Consider the following 8,127-nt stretch of genomic DNA (forward strand, 5'->3'; position numbering starts at 1 on the left):
AGGTAGTAGACAGTGCCCACTGCTGTAAAGATGGCACAGGCTCTTCCTATTGACCTCATTCACAGGTCTAGAGATGATTGTAATTGAGAGAATTACAGGTACTGACAATCCATGAATTAACTCAGAGATAAAAGTATGGGCATAGAGGAGAGATCCATGGCAGACCTAACATACTGACAATGCAAGAATTGTTCCTAGGCCTCTTACTGTAGTGAAGAGCCATACATTTGAAATACAATGCTACCCATAGGTTAAAAGAAATGCTTTTAATCTATAGGAAACAGCTATATAGAAATTATTAAGATTTTTGTGCTAATAGAACCCCTGCAGATTTGGCTTTTGTCTTGCTTTGTTTTTCTGTTTCGATTTGTTTTGGGTTGATTTTTGTTTATTTTCATGAGCTTTCCATTAACATGAAAGATACCGGTACATCATTCTCTGCCATTCAAAAGCTGCTTTATATAGAAGCTTTTCAAGGGGAGTCTGGTCTCTCAAACAGGTAATTTTAATAACCTAATTAGATTGTCTGAGTGCTTCACTGTTACAATGATAGACAATATATAAACACCCAGGCTGTCACCTGAACACTCAGCATAGCCAAATTTGCATTTGAATAGTTGCCAGAATGTATTTTTTTTACTTTTGAATCCACTGCATCATGCATTCTTTTAGTCTTTTGTAGAAGAAAAATCTGCAGCAAAATTGTAGAAAGCCTTGTTAATTCATTTTGTAATGAATAACACCCTTTGGCATTCTCTTTGATAGTCATGGTTTGCTGGAATGAACAGTGTACACTTCCCTTTTTGGATTACTGCAGCCTTTTTCAAGTTTGAATATGCCTTGGGGTAAAATAGAGGGCTATCCGTTTGTACACAGGAGGGAAGGTACTACGATGAATGCCAAAATAGAAGTATTGGGGTGCATAACAAATTTGCTTAGTTGAGTTTAAGGGCTAAATGATATTGTAGAATAGAATAATATTTTAATATTATGTCAAGATAAAGGTAATATAATACATAATATAATATAATACTTATAAATATACAACAGGAATAAATATTTCAGGTCATCTTCTAGATAATGGAAGTAATAATTTCTAAAATATTTTTTTCTTTTTTTGGATTTTTCAGTAGTCAAATTTAACTTTTTAAAAACAACGATGTGCTGAATAAATGCAAAGGTCTAGTTATTGGGGAAAACAACCAATGAACCAACAACCAAACAACAAATGATGAGAGGCCACAATTAAATATTATCTCTCACTTAAAGACTTGTGTCAGAATAATCACAGTATCCTGCTAGCTATGATATAGGGATAGTGAAGTCATAATAGGAGACACTTAGCAAGTGAAATCATAACAAAATGGAGACAGTAATTAATTTTGCATGGAGGGACATCTGGACCATTTTTCAAAGTGAGAATCACTTGAATTGAGAACGTGCTGGTGCTGACTGGTTTGAGGCAGGCAGAAAGGAAAGTGTAAACACTGCAACAGGAGGAGGAATGAGAGCAGTCCCTGGAGGGAAGCTCTGGACAGCACAGAGCTGTGGACAGCACAGAGCGGGAAGGCAAAGAAGGAGATCGAGATGAACACAGCGGGACCACAGTAGGCATGTGTGGGAAAAAGGCTGCTTCAGAGACTCTTACCCTCTTAAAATGACTTGTATAGAAATTATCAGCACCTTCTGATACATAATTGGGTATGAGTGAACTTCTGAGAAATTGAAATTAGAATGTACCCTGACCCTGATATTTTCTCTTTACCACAAATAGTTTTAGTCTGATGTAAAAATGACATCAATATAAGCTTTTTGTCTTGCTTTGTTTTTCTGTTTCAATTTGTTTTGGGTTGATTTTTGTTTATTTTCCTGAGCTTACTTACATGAAAGATACCGGTACATCATTCCACAAGAATGATAAGGTTTACAGGACGATACATAACTCTCTTGCTTTTGTTTTCAAGCCATTACAAATGATTTAGGAGTAAATAAGTTTGCGATTGAAACATTGAATTTATTTTCCTTCATTTTTCTCCTTCTGTTTTTCCTCCCCCATTTTGTTAAGATTCACTATTTAAAATGAGGTAGTATCATATTACTCCTTGTGTTCATCTGTAGATTTAAAGGTTTATTTTTATACAATTTAAACAATAAGCTCATTGTTAAAAGTTTTATATTTTTACCACAAGGGTATGAGTGTGTAGTCTGCTTGTGTGTATGTACACCATATGAGTGTATTTTCCATGGAGTCCCGAATACAGTAACTCCCTGAAGTGGAAGTTACAGGCATTTGTGAACTGCTATGTGATGCTGCTATGTGGGTGCTGAGACTTGAACTCAGGTCCTCTGTAAATGCACATAACCAGTGCGGCATCTCTCCAGCCTTCCAATCACTCTTTAAAGAAGAGCATAGTCTGATGTTCACTAAACAGATACAGCCATGAAATCATTGAAAAGTGAAATTTGACATTGCAGTACATAATTTTAAGAAATCAGGGAAAATGATTTTCAAAAAAAAGCCTTCTTTTCAAATAGTATAATATACATTATTAAACACAAATAAGAATTTCAAGATAGTGACAGCGGTACTTTAAAAATCTCGAGGTCCATCTGAACACAAAGCTTTCTGAGAATGCACACCAACACAAGTCAAACATAACTGGCCCTTTCACTAATGGCAGACTATTCAGATTTTTTTTTTAACCTCATCTCACGATTAGACAACTGCAGAGGAAATTTTATCCAACAACGTGGGTGAATGTTCTGGCAAGGGATCACATCTATGTGCCTAATTGTGTACCTATGTTACCTAACAAAATTAAAGATAAGATGGACTGCCCATTGAACCTGCAGGGCCACCTCTTAAAGAAACCAAGGAGAGGTGTAGTAAGGATGGGCACTAGGCTAAAGAATGCATGGCTGCAAGAGACATGCAAGATAATCCTTTACTGATGGGAAACTCCCCAGGACATAGTCTTGTAAACAGAGAAAGTTCCCTAAGCGGGTTTTATACCCCAAAACCATACAATACAAGACAGGCATTTCCTCTCACCAATCCACAGAGCAACTAAACTAGGTATTGGAGACATTGTATATTGATATTTTATGTAATGCGGCTTGAGGCTTGATTGCTTTTATATTTAAATGAGTGAGAAGCAGGACACATCAGCTTGGAGGCAGGCATGGAACAGGAGGACATAAGTGTCTAGTTTATGTGTGAATTTATAAAGATCTAGTTTTACCTTGAAAATCAGAAAAGGGAAATAAGATTATCAGAAAGACACTGGATTGTAGAAAAAAACTACTGAATTAGATCAACAACCTGTATACTTTAAAGATGTTTTATGCTGCCTGGTTTGTGGCTCAGTGTCTGAGAGATCTCAGGGTTCCTGGTTAGTTGAGACTGCTGGTCTTCCTATAAGGTTGCCCTCCTCCTCAGCTTCTTCCAGCTTTTTCTTAATTCAACCACAGGGGTCAGCAGCTTCTGTCCATTGGTTGGATGTAAGTATCCGCATCTGACTAGTTCACCTGCTTGTTGAGTCTCTCAGGTCTCCATGAAAGGCTTCTGTCTGTAAGCACACCATAGCATCAGCAATAGTGTCAGGGCTTCAAGCCTCCCTTTGAGCTGGATCCCAAATTGGGCCTGTCTCTGGACCTTCGTTCCCTCAGGCTTGTCTCCATTTTGCAGTTCTGTTAGATAGGGACAATTTTAGGTCAGCGTTTTTTACTGTGGAAGGGTAACCCCATCCCTCCACTTGATGCCCTGTCTTTCTACTGGAGGAGGACTCTACAAGTTCCCTCTCCACACCCTTGGGTATTTTATTTAAGACCACTTCCTCTGAGTCCTGAATGTCTCTCAACTCCCAGGTCTCTACCTTCCAGAGGGTCCGCCCACTTCCTACCTCCAGAGGTTGGCTGTTTCCATTTTTTCTGTTGGCCCTCAGGGCTACACTCCTCATTGCCCCCAATGCCTGCTCATGTTCCTCCTTTCCCCTCCCTGTATCCTCTAATTATGTAAGAACACAAAAACTATAGATAGCACACTTCCCCTCAATAAAGTAATAAGAAGTAATAAGACACCCTCCCCCCCCAAATGTTTTAACATCAGAATGGTTGTCAGGGAATTTGTTGTATTGTGGATGAGTTTTTATTTCTATGTCTATCGGTGATGAAAGAATATGGATTCCATCAAATTTGATAATGATCTAAGTTGAATAAATGAAACTTCTGCATGAAAAAAAGCACTACTCAAAGCAGAAAGACAGCACAGAAAGATGACCCATCCTGCCTGGGAATAGCTCAACAAACTGGCTGAAAATGGACAGACCATTCATCTGAGTGGCCACCTGGAAAACCTTGATGATGCTGACATGGATATATTCTTTGGCATACTATTTGGACTGGCGAGCCTTTGTGGGCCTTTGAAAAGTGTAGGGTTTCCCATTGTTTATATTTGATAGGTGCAACTTAGAGCAGTTAGATGGATGATTTCTTGGGGCTTTCTACGTTTTTCTTTTTTCTTTCTTTTTTTTTAATTGGATATTTTATTTAGTTACATTTCAGATGTCATTCTCTTTCCCCATCTCCACTCCCTAGAAAGCCCCATCCATTCGCCTCCTCCTTTTTGCATTTATACCATTTTAATTACATGCAACTATTAAGGTCAATTCTAGTTTGAGGAACTAGCAATACAATAGATGCAAATAGTCAAGGAACAAACAAGACAATAAACACAAGTAGTCAAAGAACAAGCAAGGAAATAAACAAAATTTTGTGTAAAATGGATATTAGTGTTTTAGGGACCAACCATGTTGAAATAGAAAGTGTTTATTTCCTGATTATAAAAATGTGTTTGATAATTACAGTTCTGTTACTTTTCCCTCCCATGTATTTTAGGTGTCTAATAGATATATAACCATTTAAAATTTTAAAACATGCCCTATATCTATTTCTTTGTACTATGCGATCTCTTTAATTAGCCATAAATTTTTCTTTAAATTTATTTTGCTATACTAGTAGAACATTCTTAGGTCTTTTAGTATCACCTCTGAATTTTAGTATATCTATTATGGACAGTATAGGGTTTAGGTTTTTAGGATTAAATTGAATAATGTTTTAATTAGAATGATAGTCACTTTGCATATTGGTATCACAGAGTTTGGTTTTCTGACTGTTTCTTTTTTGTCTTAATCATTCTCTGCGACATTTCTTTGAGATAGGATCCTCACTGGACTTCCACCTAGAGAAATGGCCAGAAACCCTCAGTGATCATCTTGCTTCTGCCCTCCCAAGCTCTAGGTTTATATGTGCACACAGCCACACCTGACTTTTCACATTGATGCGGGGCTCTGAACTCAGGTCCTCATGCTTGTACAATTAGCACTCTTATCCACTGAGCCAAGGCTGTATCTGTGGGGTGTATTTTTTTAAAAGCTACCCTTGAGCCTAATTAGATACTCAGTCACACTTTTTAACTCTTGGACCTGGGTAATTCCAGATAAGGTCTCTTCAGGTTCACAGATGTATTATACTACAATCTCAGATCTTCTAAGTCTGTGTAGAAGGGGTTTAATTTTGCAAATAAGTACTCTTATAATCTAGAATTTCTACTTGTTTCCCATTTATTATATTAATTTTTCTGTTATGATATTGCTGTTTTGCTTATTTCATCATGAGCATTTTAAATCCTGAGGTGCTTTTTATTTTTTCTTAGTATACCATAATTCTGTTTTACTTTTATTATTAATGAATATTGTCTGAAAGTGATAATTATTTATAATGTTTTATAGTTATTATCAATGTGCAATTTGTCTGGAAGATTCTCTTTTTTTGCTGTTATAATTTTCAGTAAACTTGTCTGACTTCAAAAAAATGAAATTTGTTAAAATTTCCTAAAATTTTACCCTGCACAAAACAATATTTTCTAAAAAATTGGTTCATTTTCTAAAAACGTATTTAACAGAAGAGATAAGTTTTGAAAGTTATGCACTTGCATACATGTTTAAAGATATAAATGGATGTAAATATGTACAAACTAATGGATGACATCAGAAATGTTCAGCTTACTATGAACCATGTAACCATGGGCCAAGACAAAATCAGTGTGTGTATATGTGTGAGTACGTGTTATTCAAGTCTATTTTAGACCTACTTGTTACTATGCTCTGCATAGTATAAGGATGAAATTGTAGGTTATATTTTCTAGATTTCTGTGGCAGAAGACATAGTTGCTGGGTTAAATCAATAGAAAGCAACAATAAGAGGTTACAGGGTAGAAATCAAACGGCAGCCAGAACATTCTTCTTCGTTTCTCTGACAGCTCACACTTTACCCAAGAGCTCCACTGAAGACTAGACAAACCAACTCTGGTGAGTCCAGTAGCCTTTCTGATTTGCTCAAGTGCCAGTTGCTCATTAACACATTTGTAATATACAGAGTCTTGTGCTAATTCTTTGCTGTTTAAAATTTGGCTTCTAAGTTTGGCTGCTGGTGTGGATATGAGTCACTGATGTTGAATGAGTTTATGATGTGGTATGCACAACAAAAATGATTTGGACCATGGAAAAATAGATGATAGTAATAGAGTTGATTACAAAAGAAAAGAGGTACTCCCAAGAGCTACGGATCTATGCAAAAGACAAAAATCCCTCAGAAGACCCATGGCACCTGGGTATGTATTCTTCATAGGTCATTTATATAATGCTAGTCTTCTCCTAGGAATCTCACATGCTTTTCTTTGTGTTCTGTTTTGTTACACATAACCTTATTAGGCACCAATGATGTGTCTATAAAAAGATAAAGAGATAAAAAGAATATGTTCTGTGGGTATATGGAGAGGTATGTGGGAAGGGGATGTCTCAGCAGGCCCATGCATAGGTATCTCTTCCCACTGAGAGACCAGTCACACACGGGTATAGTATAGAATAGAGACTAGAGCATGGGAGGGGAGCCAGGAGGGTAGTAGAGGCAGAGAGAGATAGAGAGACAGAGAGAAAGTGCGGGGAGAGAAAAGAAGAGAAGAGAAGAGAAGGGGAGGGGAGGGGAGGGGAGGGGAGGGGAGGGGAGGAGAGGAGAGGAGAGGAGAAGAGAGAAGAGAAGAGGAGAAGAGAAGAGAAGAGAAGAGAAGAGAAGAGAAGAGAAGAGAAGAGAAGAGAAGAGAAATGAAGAGAAGAGAAGAAGAGAAGAGAAGAGAAGAGAAGAGAAGAGAAGAGAAGAGAAGAGAAGAGAAGAGAAGAGAAGAAGAGAAGTAGCGGAGTAGAGGCCGGCCATGAGCACATGGAGAGAGTGGGAGGAGGGGAGAAGGGGGAAGGGGTGAGGGAACAGAGGGATAACAAGAGAGCAAGAGCAAGCTATCAAGAGGGAGAGGAGGGGGCAAGCAGCCCCTTTTAGTGGGCCAGGCCTACCTGGCTATTGCCAGGTAACTGTTGAGGTGGAGTTTAGACAGAATGCTAACATTCTGTCTAAACTAAGGGTTTAAGTCTAAAGGTTACCAGGGTTTTAGCTAGATTCCTTCTTTTATATATATTGATGCCCCTTTCTTCAAGCCCCTAATCATGGCAGTTTCATTAGCATCATGACAAGTTTCTTCTGTTTTATAATAGTTGGTACTTATATCTAAATAGATTTTGGCCATCACAGACATTAAAATTTCTTCACACATATTCTATTGCATATTCAATTACTTTTAGGAATTAATATTGTTACAAATCATCCAAATAAACAATTTAACAAAGAACGCTCCATAACCATTGCTTTTCCTTTGTTTTCATTCCTCTTTCTGTCCTCCTCTTATCTGTCTTTTCATCTTATTTTCAATATTCTTTTTTTGAAATAGTCAATTTTCAAAAATCTGTTATGAAACACTAATTTTAACTAATTGATACATCTTTGGATCACTAAATTTTAAACGATTAAATACTTTTCTTCAACAACTAATGCCACAATAAATTCTACTTTAAAAAAAAATGGAAAATAACCTGAAGTGAAAGAAATTAACTGCTCCCAAGTGCCTTTACCTTTTAATTAATGGTGCTTGAAACACTGCCAAGAGCATGATGTCCCAACGAATTGCTAGGAACTTCTGGTTCATATTTTAGAAAGGAGAAATATCTAGATTAGATATAATCT

Source organism: Arvicanthis niloticus, chromosome 7 (assembly GCF_011762505.2).
Source record: "Arvicanthis niloticus isolate mArvNil1 chromosome 7, mArvNil1.pat.X, whole genome shotgun sequence".
In the NCBI taxonomy this organism is placed as follows: domain Eukaryota; kingdom Metazoa; phylum Chordata; class Mammalia; order Rodentia; family Muridae; genus Arvicanthis; species Arvicanthis niloticus.